This window comes from Apium graveolens, chromosome 11 (genome assembly GCF_009905375.1).
Source record: "Apium graveolens cultivar Ventura chromosome 11, ASM990537v1, whole genome shotgun sequence".
NCBI lineage: Eukaryota > Viridiplantae > Streptophyta > Magnoliopsida > Apiales > Apiaceae > Apium > Apium graveolens.
Window position 1 is genome coordinate 121,886,970 of NC_133657.1, and position 18,285 is coordinate 121,905,254.

Below are 18,285 nucleotides of genomic sequence, written 5' to 3' on the forward strand. Positions count from 1 at the left end.
ATTAAGTTCTGAAGAGTATAACTCAGAACTTGTATAAGAACTTACTAAGATAGGCATTCTTTTTTCGAGTTAAGAAATTATGTTCTGATGACTGTTAAGTTCTGATATAAGTCTAAGTTCTGATATTACAGTCTAATGTTTTACTTGACTTATCTGTGAATAAAATTTGATAACAGTCTCAGTTAATATTTGAATATGTTGAAGTGGAAGATTAATAGTCACTATGGTTAGGGTTAATGGTATTTGTACTTGAACAGTCCACTGTTACTTTTTTCTTGTGCGCTTTAAACCATGTTTCCTCTTTCCAATGAATGTTATTCCTTTTCAAAGTCTAGGGAGACGAGATAGAATTAATTCTACCTATCAGTATTAAATACTTTTACGTCTCCTGGCATTCTCTTGCCTATATAAGCAGCCACTTCAGATCAGCCTTCCCATCAAATTCTTTCTCACACACTTACCTTCATATTTTTTCTTTCAAAAACATAATGGTCAGATTCAACATGTTTTTGAACTACCAAAACTTCAATATGGAGCTACGCTGTGCCGAATGGCAGCAGGAATGGCACGTCACGGCCATTCCTGAGGAGATATGGGACTCTGTCCTACAGGAGGTACTGACCCACCTCCTGTTCTTCTATATGGATTACCATCGCCATCTGGAGCGAATGGAGGAGGAAAGACTGGCAGCTCTCCGCCAGCAAGAGCGAATCATCAGACTCGCCATTCTGTTTGTCGAGAGTAGGAAGAAGAAGAAATGATTTGATCTTGTCTTCTTCCTGTTTTTCTTCATCATCAGCTTTGTCAGGCTTCTTAGCTAGGACTAAGGCTGTTGATGTTAGGTTTCGTAGCTTAGGGAAATCTTGTATAAGTACTGATGTAATTTCCATTTCATAAATGTATTCTTTTGATATATTAATGAAATTTGTGTTTGCTTCAAGATTTTGTCTCTAAGATATTTGGTAATGCATTGCTAAATCCTGATTGATATTCTGATGACCATATAAATTCTATTTTAATTTAAGTTCTGATTTTTTATCAGCACTTACTCATCTCATTTATCTTGGTCATTTTTACGTGATTTACTTTCCGAATATTAATGATGCAGTGAAAAATAATTAACTCAGTGGGAACGGTTTCAATTTTGAATTAAAACTGTTTCACCTTGATTAATGGAATATCTGGGTAAATGGAACGGTTTTTCCTTGAAAACAGGCAACTGAGTAAGTAATGATTCCTGTTTTCTCGAGCCCAGTAACTATCCGTTATTACTGCATATCTGACAGGTGTCCAACAGTAACATTTTTGTTCAGAGTATAAGTACAACAGAGAGAGGATTTCTTTAATCCTTTATTTTCTTCGTATTTTTTCTCTTTACTTACTTTTACTCTCCTTCTTCTCACGTTGGTTTTTCATACAGACATCTTATCAAACACCTAACAGGCACTTTTGAATCTCAATTTTTCACATGGCACCTAAGGATTTAATCATTGATGGAGCTAAGTTTGTTCCAAACAACTATGCCGCAATTCTTGATCATGCTCAAGCTCCATCTGAATTGTATTTTGTGCAAGATCTTCTTGCACACAGTGAGATTGGGTATGCATTAACTCAGCCTGAAGTCTTTTCGAGTCAACAAGTTCTGACGTTTTAGCGGACTGGGCACTTTGATGATGGTGGTAAACATGGCACTCCCAGTATTGTTTTTGAAGTGGGTGATTCATCTTATGCAGTCACTCCTGGTACAATACGCAAAGCTCTACATCTCCCAGAAAATTGTACTTTTTCAACTCCAGAGGAATCAGCACTTCAGGAGTTAATGGCTGATTTGGGATATGAAAAGAGTTTGGCAAAGCTAGGGCAGTTACAAAGGGCTAATATCAGAAGAGAATGGAGTTTTTTCTTTGACTGCATCACCAAAGCTTTTGGGAACAAATGTTCGAATTTTGATGCTATCCCAATTCTGAGTCAGCACATAGGGTATGCTATTATCCATCAAACTCATTTTGATTTTGCAACTGGAATAATTGGTTTTATTGGGGATAGGATGACAAAGGATAGAAATATTGTCTATTTTGCTAGATTCTGTCAACTTATATATACTTTTTGTACTGATGAACCTCAATTAGTTAGTTCCTTAACCCCACCTTTAGAGTTGCAAAATGATATTTTAATGATCTGGTAAATGCTGATACTAAGAAAAAAGTGGTTAGACCATTACAGATTCCTCAGTCTGTAAAACAGATCCTAGTAAATGCTGATCCTGATACTTATAGATCTGTTTACTCTGATGTCCAACCAACCACAAACACCCAAAAACCATCATCCTCAGCACCTACCACTCATACTACTCAACCTACCCTCAGGACTTATCTCAAATCCTATCTCTCTACTTCACAGACTGTTCAACCCTCATCCTCCAAGCCAAAGAGGAAAAAAACTATTCCTCAAACACCTCAAAAGAGGAGGAGGACTGTACTGAGAGATGAATCTGATACTGAGGAACAGGTTCCTTCTTCAGAACCTGTTGTAGGTGAAGCTGAGAAAGTGACTTCTCAGAAGGATTCTGGAATTGGGGGATCTAGGCTTCTCAAACGGCTTAGAAGAATGACAGTTCCTGAAACTCCCAAGGAATCCAAATCAACAAAGAAATACAAGAAACATAGGGCAAAAAGGCCGGTTTCAGATGATGAAGAGGAAGCAACTAAGGAAGGGGATCAGGAATCTCTGATCTCACAAGACAAGGAATTTGCTCCAGTCACTTCTTCTCCATCAACTCCATCTCAGGAAGCTGTTTCTGAAAAGGCTAACACACCTTCTGTGTCTTCTGTTGATCCAGGCACAAGTGCTGATATTGATGTTCAAAACTTGGTTGTGCCTGCAGTAATTCTCTTAAAAGCTCCAACAACAAATATTCCTTCCACAACACCTGTTATTGATGCTGTTCAAACTCCAGAGTTATCAACAACACCTTCTCTGCATCAAGATGCTGATGATCAGAATTTAGGTGAGCATCAGGATATGGCTGTTGATCAGAACTTAGAACAAGATCAACAATTAGAGGATGCTGAAGCCTCCATTGCTACTCATACTGTTGTCTTATCAGAAGATACTGATTCTTTAAGTTCTGATGCTACAAATGCCGGAGATACTGGTGATGCTGCTCCAACTGTAGGTGCTGATGAAGCAGGTCCTTCAGGACTTACTCCTCAACAGACTCTTCCTAAGTCTGAACTGGTTAAGAAGTTTGTTACCGGAGAAGCACCAGTACCTTGGAGTGAAACTCGTGCAGGTCAGGAGTGGACTAAGGAATGGAACTCAGTTTCATGTGTTCCAACTGACAAGCATCTTGCTGAGCACTTGACTAAAGCTGATGAAATGTTAAATTCTGATGATTTCAAAACTCAGCTTAGAGTCACTGCATTGAGTACTAAACATTTACAAGGTCTTCATTCAACTACTCATGCAGAGCTACACAAGATTCAGGAGAACTTTATCAAACAGGAATAAGTTTGGAAAATTGATAAGAAAAAGTTCTTCCAACCTACCATTGACATGATTGCTTATATTGAGAAGACTCAAGATCATCAACAAGCTCAGATTGATGAAATTCTGAAAAATCAAGCTTCTCAGCAATCACAACTAACTGAAATCCAATCCTCAGTGGAATTGCTTATCTCTCTTCTACTACCTGCTGATGCCAAAAAGGGGGAGAAAGTGATTAAGTCCAAATGCAAGACTGACAAGACACTGACATGAAAGGATAATGAAAAAGATGATCAAGGAAGCTCTGGAATGGGTAGAGGTCATAGTCAAGGTAGAGGATTCACATCAAGACAAGCTAGTCACAGGATAAGTTCTGATACTGGGAAAAGAATAAGTTCTGCTGCTGGTAAAAGGATAAGTTCTGATGAACTTCTAGATCTTGATGAGGAAATGTCAAGACAGTTATTTCTTCAGGAAAATCCAGGAACGGACTTGGAAAGTTTAAAGGAAGAAGAAGCCAGACTTAAATCAGAGAAAGTCACATCTAAATCTGAAGCTTCTGGTAAAAAGCCACTTCCAAAACTCAAAGGCATTGTGATCAAAGAAAGGACACATACTGAAGCAACATTGGCTAGATCACAACCACAGATAGATCCAAGATCCAAGGGTAAAGAAAAGGTTGGTGAACCTATCAAGGTTTATGTACCTCCTGAGGATGAAGAAATTACTGATGAAAAGGATGATCTTGCTCTGACTTCAAGAAAAGTTCTTAAAACAACCTCTGACATGGCTCAAGTTGTTCAGAGTCAAGAAATTGTAAGTTCTGATATTCAGAAGAAGCAAGTAACCTCTGACATAGCTCAAGTTAACTTGATATCAGAAGATAGATCAAAGACACTCCTACCAGGATTCACTAAAGCAAAATAGACTCAATCTTTGAAGACTACTGCAAGTGGTTTTGAAGCTAGAGTAGTTACTGGAAAGGAAGCAAGAGATAAAACTGGATTGGAAAGTTCTGATGAAAGAAGAGTACACAACACTACCAATGATCCAACTTCCTTGAGTGAACCAGGTATTGGAGCAACTCCTGAGAGATTGAATCAACTGGAATCTGTACAGATGGTTTACCATACCTACTTGAAAGAATACATCATGTTGTATTTCATGACAGATGGTAGGGTTTATCATATAAGACAAAATGCCATTCCATTGAAGTATTTTGAAGAATTGGAGCATGTACATTTCTTACTTCAAGTGGATGACAGAATAACAGGGACTGCTGCAAACTACTTAAAAGAACAGATTCAGAGACAGAAAAGGCTTTATTCTGTTAAGTCTGACAACACATATGTTCCAAAGTACAGAGATCACAATGGTGATATTGTTGATATGAAGCCTAATACTGCACAGATCAGAACATATCTTGGTATTAAGGGACTTGAATTCAATCTGGAGTCTGACAAAGCCTATGTCATAAGACTAGATCAGGAGTTGAAAAAATCAAAGATCAATGATCTCAGAGCTGCAATCTTTCAAACTGGTGAAGATACTGCAGAGCTTAAAGATGCCAAAAGGAGAATGATTGATGAACTCAGATATGCTGAGAAATGTTTGTTGAAGAACTATCTCAGAACAACTCCTGACATCAGAGAGATCAGATGATGAAGCCAAGTCGAAGATCTACAACTGCTTAAATTCTATTTGTACAGACTGAAGTTGTTATCAGAAGTTGAATATTGGTAAAGCTTTAAGGACTGTAAGTTGTAGTTATCTAGTCTAATTCTCATGCATTTGTACTTAATGTTTTTGACATCATCAAATATCTGTTAAACTTGTATATTATGATGATTTACAAGTTGGGGGAGATTGTTAGATATATTTGATAATGTCATGGCTAATATAATTTATGTTTAGATTTCAGATCTTACTTAACAGGACAAATCAGTACTTAACTGTTGATCAGTACTTATACTGGAAGTCAGGACTTAAGGATATCAGTACTTATATTATCAGGAGATAATCATCAGAAGTTAGATATCAGAACTTAAGTGCTGAAGGATGATCAGAGAAGGACAGTAGCTGATTAAAGGAAAGAAGATCGAGATAAACATAAGAAGAGATATGCATGAAGAAGGAATTCTGTGAAGAATGGAATACTTGGAAGAAAAGATATCTGATTGATATATTTTAGGAAGCAGAATTATATTCCATATCAATTAGCAATTATCTTGTAACTGTGTAGTATATAAACATATACATAGGATTTACACTAAACGTGTTAATATAAATTCGAGAAGATTATTCATTGTAACCCTAGCAGCTCTCGTGATATTTGTTCATCACTGAGAGGTAACAGTTCCATACTGTAACAGAGTTTATTGTTTCAATAAAGTTTGTTTTCTGTTACTTAATATATTAAAGTTCGATTTGATTGTATTATACACTGTATTCACCCCCTCTACAGTGTGTGTGACCTAACACAACATATAGATCACCCACTTTTATAATTTCACATAATTATATATAGATAAGGTTTAGAAATACACGTCATAACAGATAGGATGGTTAATTATAAATATTAGATTCCTCGTATCTTGTATAAATTAAATGGAGTCAAATGTCAAGAAAGCAGTCTCAACGGATGATTCACAAGGTTTCAACGGATGATCAACATAAGTCTCGACGGATGATCAACCTGAGTCTCAACGGATGATCAATATGAGTTTTAATGGATAATCAGATTCCAAAGAGTAGTTGATAGTGACTTGAGAGTCACATGCGTTGGTTGTATGTAAATGGAATGTGGGAGCCTAATTCAGCTTTTAGAGAACAAAGAAGCATTTCTATTTTCATGCTAAACTGAAGTTATTCAAAGATGCTGGAAAGAGAAGTATAGTAGCATGATATTAGACTAAATAGTTTGTCTTATTATCTTGTCTTTTTATCATGTAACTTGGTGATATAAACCAAGGGTAGCAAGTTGAATAACATATAAGTTAGTAAGCATTTTACTAGAGAAATAGATAAGGTAAAATCTGTAAAGAATTTCTCTGTTCTTCTTCTTCAACTTGTAAGCAGCTGTGTACATTTTATAACACAGAGTTCTCTACCTAATATATATCTATGGTGGAAAAGTTCAATCCACCAGAAAGTTTTTACATACTAGTATATAAATGCTTTGTGTTTTGATTTCTATTTTACTTTCATTCTGAAATATTGCAAAATCAAACATAGTTATTTATTTGTAGAAGAATTGTTCTTGAAATCTGAAAAAAAAGCCAAAATTCCATTCAACCCTCCTTTCTGTAATTCTTGTTTAGATTGTTTGGGAATAACAGAATTCTCAAAGTATGGATCGTGTGATGCCTGTCAAAGAGGTAAACAGATCAATGCATCATTTAGAAAGAAGATTGATTTAACAATTGAATAACCTTTGCAACTATTGCACATGGACTTATTTGGACCAGTCAATGTATTGTCCATGTTAGGGAAAATATATTGTCTAGTAATTGTAGATGATTTCTCAAAGTTTTCTTGGACATATTTTCTCAAATCCAAAGATGAAGCTGGTGAAATCATCATCATTCATATAAGACAAGTCAACAATCGTCCTGATTTCAAAGTAAGAAGGATCAGGAGTGACAATGGAACTGAGTTCAAGAATTCTGTGATGAGATTATTATATGAAGAGAATGCGATCATGCATGAATTTTCAGCAGCAAGAACTCCACAACAAAATGGAGTGGTGGAAAGAAAGAACAGATCTCTTATTGAAGCTGCAAGAACAATGCTTGAAGAGTCAAAGTTACCAACATATTTTTGGGCAGAAGCTGTAAATACTGCATGCTATACTCAGAATATTTATTTGGTCAATCAAGCAAAATATATGACACCCTACCAATTGTTCAAGAACAGGAAGCCAACATTAAACTTTCTTCATGTCTTTGGCTGTAAATGCTATATCTTAAGGAATCAAACTGATCAAAATGGAAAGTTTGATGCCAAAGCAGATGAAGGCATTTTTGTTGGATATACAGTTGGAAAAGCATATGGAGTCTTCAATCTCAGAACCAACATTGTTATGGAATCTGTACATGTTGTGTTTGATGATAAAAAGATTGAAGGACTGCAAGATGGAGATTTCCATGAAAGCCTCAAATTTGACAATGTTGAGATGATTTGTGAAGATAAAGATGATGACAGTGATCAAGAACCAATATCCAAGGACAATGCAGAAAAGTCTACAACTAATGAAACACATAACTCAACATCCGTCGAAAGACCAATTGCATCATCCATTGAAAGATAATCTGCATCATCCGTCGAAAGGCAAAGAACAACATCCGTTGATCCATCAATAGGAGTTGAAAGTCAAGTCAGATCACAATCAGAAAGAACCCCAACTTCTAATTAAAGTTCCACAAACTCAGGGGGAGTTTCTTCTAATCAAAACTCTATCACACATCAAGAAAATAATGAGGCCTCTTCATCTAGAGCTAATCTACCACAACAGAGAAAATGGACTAGAGATCACCCCTTTGAACTAATTATTGGTGATGCATCTTCAAGAGTGTAAACAAGGAAAGCATCTAAAGAGGAATGTCTATATAGCAGCTTTCAATCTCAGGAAGAACCATAAAAGATAGTGGAAGCTATATTGGATCCTGATTGGGTTTTATCTATGCAGAAGGAACTAAACCAATTTGAAAGAAATAAAGTATAGAATCTGGTACCCAAGCCTAAAGGTAAGAATCCTATTAAAACCAAGTGGGTATTCAGAAACAAGATGGATGAAAATGGCATAGTGGTTAGGAAAAAAGCTAGATTGGTTGCTAAGGGCTACTGTCAATAAGAAGGAATAGATTTTGATGAAACTTTTGCTCCTGTTGCAAGACTTGAAGCCATCGGAATTTTCTTAGCCTATGCAGCCCATGCCAATTTCAAGGTCTATCAAATGGATGTCAAAAGTGCCTTCTGAATGGAGTTTTGGAGGAGGAAGTCTATGTCAGTCAGCCTCCTAGTTTTGAAGATCCAAATTGTCCAGAATATGTCTACTATCTTTTGAAAGCACTTTATGGATTGAAGCAAGCACCTAGAGCCTGGTATGATACTTTATCAAAGTTTCTCTTAGAAAATCACTTCACAAGAGGTACTGTTGACAAAACTTTATTCTTCAGAAATGTTAATGAATCAAGTATACTTGTTTAAATTAATGTAGATGATATTATATTTGGCTCTACAGATGAAAAACTTTATAAAAAGTATGCCAAATTGATGCAAAGTAAGTATGAAATGAGCATGATGGGAGAACTAATTACTTTTTTGGTTTACAAGTTAAGAAAGTTTGTGATGGAATATTCATTAGTCAAACCAAATATATATGATCTATTAAAAAAGTTTAACTTAATGGATTGCACATCTGCAAAAACTCCCATGGCCACTGCAACTAAACTTGAATTAAACACCACTGAAAAGTCTGTGGATAATTCAAGTTATAGAGGCATGGTTGGTTCACTTTTATATTTAACAGCCAGTAGGCCAAATATAATGTTTGCTATTTGTCTTTGTGCTAGATTTCAGGCTGATCCTAGAGAATCTCATTTGGTAGCTATCAAGAGAATTTCTAGATATCTCAAAAGAACACAAAACTTGGCATTTGGTATCCTAGAGATTTTGGTTTTGATCTAACTAGTTATTCAGATGCAGATTATGCAGGTTGTAAAATTGATAGAAAAAGTACCACAGGAAGCTGTCAATTTCTAGGAAATAAGCTAGTATCCTGGTTCAGTAAAAAGCAAAATTTAGTTTCTGCTTCTACAGCTGAAATTGAATATATTGCTGCTGGTAGTTGTTGTGCACAGATTTTATGGATGAAAAATCAACTATTGGACTATGGTCTACAGGTGGATAAAATTCCTATTTTCTGTGATAACACAAGTGCCATTGCAATAACTGAAAATCCGGTACAGCATTCAAGGACCAAGCATATTGACATCAAGTACCATTTTATTAGAGAGCATGTTATGAATGGTACTGTGGAACTTTATTTTATTCCAAGTGAAAAACAACTTGCAGACATCTTTACCAAGCCACTTGATGAATCTACCTTTACCAGGTTGGTAAGTGAGTTAAGTATGCTCAATTACTCCTAATCTATTTTGATGTCTAAGCATGTTGATATGCAGCTAGAGTGAAAGTTGATATTTCCTATCAAAGAAATTTTTTGGGCTAAGTTAGAATTTATATCTTGATGAATGTTTATTATCCGTTGAAAATGAATATCCATTGAATCTTATCATCCGTCGAAGTATCAATTATTACTCTGGGTACTTTTAGCATTATCCGTCAAATTTACTTACAACCTGTATGTATATTTCAACAGATAATCTTAGAATTCTGACAGTTTTTTTTAAACGGCTATTTTAGGCTAATTTGATTGGTTACATTATTTTTACTTTTTAATTTTTGACAGTTTATTTCAAGTATAAAAGATTATTTCATTTCTATTTTTGTTTTTATCTTTCTCAAGCAATTTTTCTAACTCTCTTCTTCTCTAAAAGCAAATACTCCCTTTCTGCAATTAACTTCAATCACAGCAATGGCACCCGTAGTCAAAATCATGTCCTCAACTGAGTTCGTCTGTGAAAAGAACAACTTCGTGGCTCTGGTGTACAAGCAAATTCCAGCATCTGAAGATTATCATAAAATGATGGACTTCATACTGAACTGCAAACTGAGTTATTCCATGCTTGAGTCTCTAACCATCTACTGTGAAGTTGTCGAGGAAATTTGGACTACATCAGTGTTTAACTCAAAGGACAAAACTATTATCTTCAATCTCAAAGGTAATGAACACTGTATTAACTGTGATACAATTGAAAAATGCTTTAAACTGCCTGAAAATAACACACTTGCTCCACACACAGACACTGATGTGAGTAACATGCTAGTTTCTATGGGCTTTGCTCTTGATGCCACTAAGTTAGGTGATGTTAGGAGAATGGGTCTTAGGAAAGAATGGAGCTTTCTGTGTGATTCCTTTATTAAGGTGTTTTCTGGTAAAATTAGCAATTTTGATGCTGTAACTTACTCACTTGTTTACATGCTTTATATGTTTTTAAGTGAAAAGTATTTCAATTTCATTACTTCTGTCATGTATGAATTAGGGGGTAAATTAGGAGACATAAAGAAGAGTGCTAAGAACATCTATTATGCTAGATTCTTTATGATGTTAGCTAATTTTGTTACTGATGTTACACCCGGCATTTCTGTGTAATATTAATTATAAATTTGGTATAATTATAAAGCCGAATGCCAATATATTCAACTATTGTATGCTTGTGTGAATGAGAATTTCTGCGTCTTAAATTTTCGTTATGTGGTATATGAATTTTCAAAGCAAAAATTTATTTATTTCTTTCATTTTTGATTTATAAGGAATATTTTTAAACCCCCTCCCCATTTTCTTTCTTTCTCAATCAAGTTCCACCTTCTACAACAAGTAAATGTTACTTCCCATGCCATGATCACTTATATTTTAAAGAATTTTGAGTAGGAAGTTTAAGTTTTAAGGTTGCATGTTAAGGTTTTAGTTGAAACTCAAAGTACAACCTTGATTCTTGTGAGTTTAAGGTTGTTTTTGAGAGGACTACAAGGAATGGTGAAGTGCCAAGTCTTGAGAAGAAAACTCTTGATGTTAAATGGCCATTCCCTTCCATTTCATTCGGCCATGACCATAGGGGAGCCGAATGAATGGTTCTTGAGACCATTCTTGTTGCTTTGTTCAATTTTTGCATGTTTATGTGATAATGGCTTGAATTTTGTAGTAAAAATTTGATGAAACTCCTTGCATTCTAAGTGATCATCTAGATATAGCTCATGCTAGGCTTGCATGTAAATTTCTTGGTAAAACATATTTAGAAAACATGTTGTTTGGCTTGCAAAACTCGAAGACATGCATGCATGTGGATTTTATTTAGAATGTTATAAGATTTTGATCATTTGGAAAGATTTTATTAGTAAGCTTTAATTTCAGTAGGAATAATGTGTTAATATTGATTAATCCTTCTTGATGCATGGTAATAAGTCGTGTATATCTTTTATAAAATGCATAACTTGTTGTTTCAAAAACTTGATGATTTGTGAGTTGTGAAATGTTGTTTCTTTTGTTTTGCCATGATTGCACCTTAGGTAAGGATGATCTCCACCAAAATTATTTTGAGTATAAGGGAATTAGTTTAGTATATCACCATGTTTAAGTCTTGGTTTGGGTATTGGGTTGTTGGTGGTTGAGTTGTCAAGTCAAAACCTTGGAGAAAGGAGAGTTATAGTTTCTGCAGAAAATCAGTTTAGTACCACGAGGTTTAGGGTAAGTTTTGACCATGTCATTGATGTGCACTTTGAGGCCCAAGCCACCAGAAGTTAGTATTGGGAGTATATAAAAGGTTTTAGGTGTTGGTTGGAGGTTTGCATGTCATTTAGTTAGGTGCACAAGTAGAATAACAAAATCTGTCCAGCAGGGGACAGTTTTGTTGCAACTTAGAAATATGGAGATTTGACCATGTCATGGGTAGGCCCTCATTAGGCCCGGTTGGGCCTTAGTTAGAGGGAGTGTCAGAGAAGTTTTTCCAACTATAGTTAATAGGATATGAGTTAGAACCATGTGTCACAAGTTAATTCAAGTTAGGGTATTTTCTGCCCAGGAAAACAGGGGAACCATGAACTTTGAGCTTAGGCCCAAGAAGGCCCAAGCCAGGCCTTTGAGCCAAATCAAGTTTAGGAGATGCCCTTAGATCATGAGAGACTTGTGTAAGAGTTTTAAAGGAAAACCTATAGTTTAAGGGTGTCAAATGTACTCAAGAAATCATAGTTGTCATTCTGAAATTTGCACCAGTGAACACTTTCACTTAGCACATAGTTTTAGAACACTTAGGAGTGAGATTTAGGCTGACCACCATAGTTGTAAGATAGTATAAGGTCAGTAGAATAAAAGGCACAAGTGAGGGTCAATAGGTCTTGGATAGTTTAGTAAAGGCACATCGAGTTAGGAAGCCAAAATTAGAAGACTTTGTCTAGTTTAGCGACCAAGTGACTTAAGTTGGGGGATCGAGATCATCCAAGCCTAGTGTTGCATTATGGTGTATATGGTGTTATTTGGTATTAATATATGATATGTGATTATGTGGCTATGTGTGTGCAACTATAAATTAAAGGTGAATATAAATTAAGTGCATATAGGCCTAAGTGCCATCTGTGTTTAAATTCGGGTTGTAAATAGGTTAAGTTGGTGAGAGTATATTATAATGAGGATTATTATTATTATTTATGTAGGATCTCGAGACGAGGGAAAACTTTCCATAAAGGTCGAGTGAAGCTCCAGTTGCTCCTACCAGTCAGACCAGACCAGCCTTTCTTAAGGCAAGTGATTCAACTTGTCCTTCATATTTACTGTTAATAGTTCATACATTGCTGCAACTATCCAGTGTCATTTGATATATTAAATCAAGTGTATCTTATGTTTATCTTTGAATTATATAAAAATGCCATGAACCCTCGAGTACGTATTGCAAAGTGGTCTTATCATGATAGTATATTAAAGTAATTCGAATGCCAGGATAAAAGAAAGGATAATTATAACTCTTGGTTGATTCTCTTGATTTACATGCTGATGATTCCTAAGTATTGATATCTCATCCTGATACTTGAACCCCTATAGAACATTACCTTGAACCCTAAAAGCCAGATACTTATCAAAGTGATTCCTCATTGATTGATACTCCTCTTTCTTATCCTGAAGCTTGATAATTCTGATATATCCTGAGTTAAAGATCATTTCTGCATACCTTAACACCCTTAGTATTCATGAAGCTTATCTTCTTGATGATCCAGCACTTGAACTTTGATGAGAAACCATTGCTTTAATCCCAATTTGGCATTACCCTTTATAATATCCAATAGCCTCACTAAATCCCCTTGTCTAATCTTTGATATATGAAAACCATTCAGTTACTTTAATAAAGTATAGTTTGTGAATCATGGCCCTGCGATTTAGTACCATATTTCCCGTGTTTCGAATTGATCTATAATCCCTTGATAAAAAAAATGTTTACTGTAAAAGAGATTTTGTTATAAATCGGCATCAGTTTTTGAAATAAATAAAATGTGGATTTTCAGTCCCAAAGGGGGATAAATGTTTTCTTTGAATAGTGGATCCGGACTGAGACGCGAGTCATTTCCACACTTATATTAAGCTTAAAAGTTGCCTAGGGATTCTCATTAATGTTTTAGAACCCAGCGAGGTTCGAGATTACTTTGTGGCTGATCACCGACGTAATCCGTAGCGTCATAAAATGGTTTTGATTAAGATATAATTTTGAAATTGTTTTGATACAAACGGAATGATGCCATCACCCAAAGTTTTATCTCTCGTTATCACTGGTTATGTCTTCCCATTGACATTCTTTAATATATATCTCGATTTATGATTTGTATCGTATTGTTTAGCACTTGTTGAGCATTTGGCTCACTCCTTGCTTTACCCTGATATTACAACTAGCAGCTATGGTTAGATTCAAGCAGACTGCCCATAAGACCTGTGATGCTGATGCTTATGTTCGAGCTCAGGTAGAATAAGTGATAGTAGTTTGTGTGAGGACTCGGTATTTAAAATCAGTTGTAATAGATGGTAGTGTTGGGCTGTTCCAAACCCTAAACTGTAAGATCTTGGATTTGGGTATGTTTATTTATTTGTTGTGATAGTTATATTTAATTTGCTGTTTAAGTTGGGGTGTGACAACTGAGGATCTCTCAGTTGTGAACCCAACAAACAAGTTAGATTGTTGGATCCAAGAGAGAAGAATTATTGCTGACTTGAACAGGGAAAATCACCATAAGGATATTTCCCTTGTTTACATGCCAATCGTGGAACAACCTCAGGTAAGTGAGGTAAATATTTATGTCCCTACTACTTGTTAACCACTTATTTCTTTGCAATCAACTGTGGCAATGGCACCTGTGAAAGTGACCAAATAGGTACCTACCCAAGCCACAAGACCAAAAATCTTAAAATCCAAATTAAAGAAAACCCCCTCTAGTTTCTCTCAAAAGAAGCTAGTTATAAAATATACTAAAAACCAAGAGGGGAGTGTGAAGGGGAGTGAGCTTGGTGAGGGACAGGGTGAAAATCAAAGAAACCCTAAGGATAAGGATGGAGAGGTGAGTGCAACCCATCCTAGCCACACTGCAGTTTGCCAACAAACTGTAGTGCTTAATAAGGATATAAGCTCATTGCTAGTTGCATCCTCCCAAAAGGATGTGACTATAGAACAAAGCTTTCAGCCAAGAGCACAGGCCAAGAGGGTTGGGACAGAAGTTCACCCCAAACTTATGCCAGAAAGAAGAAGTCCAAAACCCTTGAGGATATACAGGGTGGACACACTGTGCAAACTGCAGTCAAAGACTTAGTTACAATAGCTTCTCAAAGTCAGATTGATGTGGCTCCTGTAAATTTGGAGTGACGGCCAAAATCTTTAGTGATAAAAGCACTTCACACACAAACCTCACCCACAAATTCTCTGGATGTGGACATGATTCACACATCAATTCCTGATTCTCCATCTTTAACTCTCATGGAGAAGCCACAATTTACAGCAAGTGAGCATCATCTTTTAGATGATTTGTTGGCTCACTTGCCATTTCTTTCTAATTCTAATGAGAATACTGTGCAAAATCTCAAATAAATCACCACAGATTCTACAGTAGTTTCTACTCCAATCTCTATCATTTCTACTATGTCAACGGATATTGTTCATCCGTTGACTAGTGATTGTATCTCGACGGATGTGCTTAACAGCAGTCATCCATTGACACTCTCAACTACTATCTCGACGGATGTCTCTCATCCGTTGAACATCACTGTACCACTTCAAATCTCTACTACTGTTACAATTGCAGATGATCTAGTAGTTATACAATCACTCTTAGGATTGAGGGAAGGGAGTGAACAGAGTGAGAGGATGAGTTGCTCTCAGGCAAAAGGAGAGGAAAGAGTGAAAACATGCAAGCTATTACTTCCAGCTGGGCAAAAGTGAGTGAGTGGAGTCCCACCTTAGTAGGTGAAGGTGAGGGTGGAAAGCCAAGGGGAGCCCTTGATGCAAAAATAGAGAGATTATAAGAGAAAAATAGGTACAGAAGAATGGGAAGAGTGTTGAGTGGTATTTATGACACTTTATAACGCTCCATTAAGCTTTGAATTGGTGTTTTTGTACTCAAGTTATTGGTGTTTTAATGTGTTTTCTAGTATTTTTGCATTTCAAGCATTAATCCGGAATTCAAGTGAATTAGTATTGATTTGATGCTAATATGTTGTTAGGATGGTGTCTATGGAATAAAGGCTCGTGAAAACTAACTCATTGCAGCAAAAAAAGAAGAAAAAAAGTTTTTTCCAAAAGACCGGCGCACCCGCGCTATCATAGCGTGCGGCCACGCCCGAGAAGCAGAAACACAGAGCGCCCGCGCTGGTCAAGCGCGCGGCCATGCCAGGTCATGAATTCAGAAACCTGATTCTTGTGGACTTTTGATTGAATGGACTTCTACTATGCATGGGCTATTATATATACATAAATAAAGGTCATTTTTTATAAGTAGATGTACCAGAGCTAAGGAGAAGGCATAAGAAGACCGTATAGCACAATCCGATGAAGGCGAAGAAGATCTAGTTTTATACTTGTGATTCTTTGTTCTAAGTTGTAACATTGGATGCTAGTTTTCTTATTCTTGACACTTTACTTTTGTTTCGTACTTAGTTTTATTAAGTATAAATACAACATTTATTATACCATACTTTCATCGGAACCCACGTTGATGATGAGTCCGATTATGGGCTAATCGTTATCATGGGGTTCTAACGGATTTATTTATGGATTTCTTTAGTTAATTTGTTTCGATGCCTTAGTGTGTGGTGATTGTATGATAACCTAGTATTGGTTGTGCTTATTCGTCTTATGAGCGTCACGAACTTATAAGATAGCGTGTTAATCTTTAATGAAGTGAAAGTGAATTTAAGGATTTAGAACTTGCCATGCTAGCATAGGTTCATGTGTTATTGATATGCATGATTCGTATGTAATTTTAACCATCTTACTTGTCCTATATAATCACGATAGATAACTTGTGCATTAAACCGTTATGTTGTCAAATTCTATAGACATATAGGGTCTCAATATAATTTGTGTCTATTCATCTTCTATCTCTTTTGTGGATGTCTGGTAGTATGTTATTCGTGCAACGAAAGTTGGCGTTTAGCAGTTTTGTGTTATCTGATTAGTGTCATCACCATTACATGCTAAGGTTAAGAATAATAAGGCTATTGAATGAAGCATTTAATGAAGTTAGAATCCCATGTTTGTGTCATATATCATTAAACTCTCTTTAATCTCTTAGTTAATGTCCTCTAGTATAATTTTCAATAGTTAATCGTAGTATAATCAAAACCCAATTTGTTATTCATCTTTGTATTGAATAATAGCCATATCATTGTTGCATAAATGCATAAATCATAAAGTTAACCTAAACCAGTCTCTGTGGGAATGAACTAGAAATAATTCTATATTACTTGCGATCACGTATACTTGCGTAAATTAGCTTGTGTTTAGCGACTAACAAGTTTTTGGCGCCACTGCCAGGGACTCGATGTTAACTTTTAGTTTATGTGTTTGTCATCAGTGATCGTTAAAGTTCATTGACTCGGATATTGTTACTTACCTACTCTTTTCCTTGTTGTGTTTTAGGTACTCTAGCGAGCGTGTATGCATACGCGTTTGCGAGCTCGTAAGAGAACTCTAGATCAAGCCGAGGAAGAAGCTGTAATGATTCGAAGGGAAGTTTTTGAGGATGAAGAGAAAGTAGAAGAAGAAGAAGAGAAAGTCGAGGAACCAGGTTTAGTAGTGATGGGAGATCAAGCAGAAATTCCTAAGGCTTTGATGGACTATTCTCGGCCTAAGATCAATGATATTCAGTCGAGCATCATTAGACCAGCCATCTCGGCTAACACTTTTGAGATCAAGTTGAGCACAATTCAGATGATACATAACTCAGTTCAGTTTGGGGGTTCTCCTACAGAAGACCCCAACATGCACATCAGGGATTTCATCGAGATCTGCGAAACTTTCAAGTTCAATGGTGTGACTGAAGATGCTATCAAGCTGCAACTCTTCCCATTCTCTCTAAGGGATAAAGCAAAGTGTTGATTACATTCTCTACCACCAGGATCTATCACCAAATAAGAGGATCTTGCTCAAAAGTTTCTCACTAAATTCTTTCCTATGGCGAAGACTGTTGCAATCAGGAATGCCCTTACTTAGTCTGCACGGCAAACTGGAGAATCTCTGTGTGAGCCTTGGGATCGATATAAGGAGATGCTAAGGAAGTGCCCACACCATGGCATGCCTGATTGGATGATTATAAACTGTTTCTACAATGGTTTGGACGCACAGTCTAGACCTATGCTCGATGCAGCGTCTGGTGGAGCCTTATGGGCCAGAGCTATAATGAAGCTTATGAGTTGATTGAGCTAATGGGAGCTAATGAATATCATGATCCTACGCAAAGAATTTTGTAAGGCAAGATAGCAGGAATTCTGGAAGTGGATACAACTACTGCTATAGTTGCTCAACTTCAAGCTTTGACGATAAAAGTGGACTCTTTAGCTAATTATGGAGTTAATCAAATCACTAGTGTTTGTGAACTTTGTGCGGGGGCATATGAAACTGAGCAGTGTGCTATTTCTAAAGAATCAGCTCA

At 36.2% G+C, this 18,285-nt stretch overlaps 1 non-coding gene across 1 annotated transcript; it reads right to left on the bottom strand.

Annotated features, from left to right (window-relative positions):
• Nucleotides 1–17,822: 17,822 nt before the first annotated feature.
• LOC141699565 (small nucleolar RNA R71) lies at nt 17,823–17,929 on the bottom strand. Its single transcript, XR_012566015.1, has one exon. It is a non-coding gene; the product is annotated as a small nucleolar RNA R71 (small nucleolar RNA).
• Nucleotides 17,930–18,285: the final 356 nt, after the last annotated feature.